Below are 3492 nucleotides of genomic sequence, written 5' to 3' on the forward strand. Positions count from 1 at the left end.
TCACATTCTACAGGGGTTGTATTGAGAGCATCCTGAGCAGCTGCATCACTGCCCGGTTCGGAAATTGCACCATCTCGGATCGCAAGACCCTGCCTCGGATAGTGAGGTCAGCTGAGAAGATCACTGGGGTCTCTCTTCCTGCCATCACGGACATTTACTCTACACGCTGCATCTGCAAAGTAAACAGCATTATGAAGGACCCCATGCACCCCTCATACAAACTCTTCTCCCTCCTGCCGTCTGGGAAAAGGCTCCGAAGCATTCGGGCTCTCACGGCCAGACTATGTAGCAATTTCTTCCCCCAAGCTATCAGACTCCTCAATACCCGAAGCCTGGACTGACACCTTGCCCTACTGTCCTGTTTATTATTTATTGTAATGCCAGTACAGTTTTGTGCACTTTATGCTGTCCAGTGTAGGTCTGTAGTCTAGTGTAGCTTTCTCTGTGTTTTTTTTTTATTACATAGTTCAGTCCAGTTTTTGTACTGTGTAATGTAAACCATGGTCCTGAAAAACGTTGCCTCATTTTCACTATGCACTGTACCAGCGGTTGTGGTCAAAATGACAATAAAAGCGACTTGACTTGAAAAGAGTGCAGGCAGTATTTACAAAGATGCTGCGGGGACTCCAGTACCTGAGTTACAGGAAGAGGTTCGGCCGAGTGGCATTTTATTCCTTCAGGCAGGTGATTGGCGGATGATAATGTATAGATACTGTCATTCATCTCCCCGGGGTTGGATAATCGTGAGCAAAAGGGGGTAATTTTAGGATCAGAGAGCAGAAATGTAGTTGGATTCTGAGAGACGTTTTCTCACATGGAAGTTGCTCTGTGTGTTGAACAATCTAACAAAGGAAATGGGCGATAGAGAATCATTAACAATATTTAAAATACACCTGGGCAGTTTGACAAATGTGAAAGCCTTAGGGAGATGTGATCCAGACGTGAATAGACGGGACCAGCTCAGATGGCCGTGCCGGTCGGCATGGAATTATGGGCCGAAGGGCGCGTTTCTGTGCTCGATCATTCCTGGACTCTACTCATCGCTGCTGCATCGGTGAACGTGAGGAGACAGAGCAGCAGGTGCTCCTGTAAAGCGCTTTGTGCTGCGGTCAGGCTTTCAAACAAACCGCATAACACAGGTATTTGTTTTTTATTTCCTCTGATAATGAACGATGGATTTTATTTCAAGTGAACAAGTCATGGCTGTATTTCCACGCAAAACAGAGTTTGATATTGTTTATTCTTATTTTTGGTCCTTTTTGTCACGCTGCAGTTAACCTTGTGGCGATCATCATTCTCTGCCGAGGAAACTGCGGTCTCTCCAAATGCGTCACGCCGTACCTGGTGGCGATGGCGGCAGCGGATCTAATGGTGGTGATTATCGAAGTCCTGTTCTACCAGATGGGTCGAGCATACGGATTTCATTACGGAGTCCTGGACAACGCTCCGTTCTGCCTTGTCCACTACGTCCTGTGTCACGTGGCCGTTGACTGTTCCGTGTGGTTTACTGTCGCTTTCACTTTCGATCGCTTTGTGGCCATTTGCTCCGCTAAATTTAAAACGAAATACTGCATCCCCAAAATTGCCGGTTTAGTGACTGGCGCAGTATTTATCGGTTTCTGTTTAAAAAACGTACCATTTTATTTCCTGTATATTGAAAGAGTAGCATTTTTGATGAGGGGTAACTGGGTCTGTATCAATAGGCCCGCACTTCCTTTCGCAGAATCGTTAGAGTGGTTTTATTGGGTGGACCGTCTGTTGAATCCGCTACTTCCTTTCTTCCTCATTTTCACCCTTAATGCTCTGACCGTCAGACAGATACTGGCGGCGAGCAGAGTCCGCAGGGGGCTGAAGGGACGGGGTAATTGCGGGAAACAGCGAGATCCGGAGATGGAGAGTCGGAGACAATCCATCATTCTGCTCTTCAGCCTGTCGGCGAGTTTCCTTCTCTGTTGGTCGACAACCACTCTGGTCTTCATTCTCATGCGATGCCTCCACACAGACCTGGAAATGTCCATTCGGCTTTTTCAGGCACAGTTTTGGGGTTCTGTGATTCAGAATTTCAGCAGCTGCACGAATACATTTATCTACGGAGTGACCCAGACCAGATTCAGAGAGCAGTTGAAAGCTCTTCTGCTTTCTCCCGCTACTTTAGTTTTCAAACATTTTAGAAGTCTCAGTCGCTCAGTCGAAAGGGTCAAATAATTTTGACATTCCGAAAATAAATCCACACCTGCTCTACAAGCGCATGAATGAATTGAACTTCCTGAAAACGTCGCTGTTCCCAGCAGTTCAGCCTTTCCATTATTCCAGGAAATGAAGCATTGTTTTATATAGATCAGATTGCTTAGATATTTCCGTTCTGTAAAATGAATTTTAACTTGCACATTAATCCCTCTAATATCCGGTATTGAAAACAAAGAGATTTATTCTCGAATTGTCCATTATCTAAACCTGTGCAGTGACCCGGCCGTGTTTGCCATCCCGACATCCATTCTCTTTCCATTTTGTTCGGAGTTTTCATTTTATTTAATGTTCCAATGTGCCTCCTATACCAGCATGGAACCGAGAGATTTATCGATCTATTCTCGGTCTGGCTGAAACTTTCCAGTTTCAGCAATCGTCGCAGCCCACGATATAAATGACTGGATTGACTGATCGGCGAATACTACTCCTGTAGTCTGATGATCTACTGGAACTTATTTTGATTCCACGTCACATCACGTCAGTTTGTCAAGTCTTCAACACCTACACTCAGATTTCAAACTGTAAATGTAGAATCAAAAACGTCATTCCTCAATCTTTTTCTTTGTTATCCAAATTTTCCTTAACAAGTTATTGAAATATTTCTTTGTGCTCGTGTGTGACACGAAATTCACATTTTATTGCCAAAAGACCGATGCCTGTTTCTCATCCGATCATATTCACTCCGGTCACTCTCTGTCACGTTGCATGTGTTCTCAGGCTATCGTGGAAAGAGCGTGACACGTCTCGAAATCCGGAAGTCTGTCCTTGTACCGGTAAAACTTTGACTGCCGTCAGAGCAAAAGAGAAAAAGAGCACTACAAATTGTCTAAGAAGTAGTACTAAACACGATTTATTATAAATTACTATAATTGCACTTTGCACATTTTGAGGGAGAAAAGTAAAGATTTTTGCTCCTCAATATACGAAGGATGTCAGAAATATAGTCAATTCAATTCAGTTAACTTTTCTTAAGTCTATCTACCCAGTATTAACTCAAAATTAAAATGACGCGCTGACAGTGAACTGTGCCCACTTAAACGGACAGTTTAATGCCATTCCAAATCACTTTACACACACATTCCAATCAGTAGAGCAACCTATTATGATCGAGCCCCAACGGTAAAATTGCCCCTTGGCTTAATTCCGAATTTCTGGAAACATACTGTGCAATCCTGAATTGCTATCTCACTTCAAAAACATTGAACTAGTAACAAGTTGTTACCAATTACTGGAATAGCAAAATTC

This window comes from Hemitrygon akajei, unplaced genomic scaffold (assembly GCF_048418815.1).
Source record: "Hemitrygon akajei unplaced genomic scaffold, sHemAka1.3 Scf000047, whole genome shotgun sequence".
NCBI classification, from domain to species: domain Eukaryota; kingdom Metazoa; phylum Chordata; class Chondrichthyes; order Myliobatiformes; family Dasyatidae; genus Hemitrygon; species Hemitrygon akajei.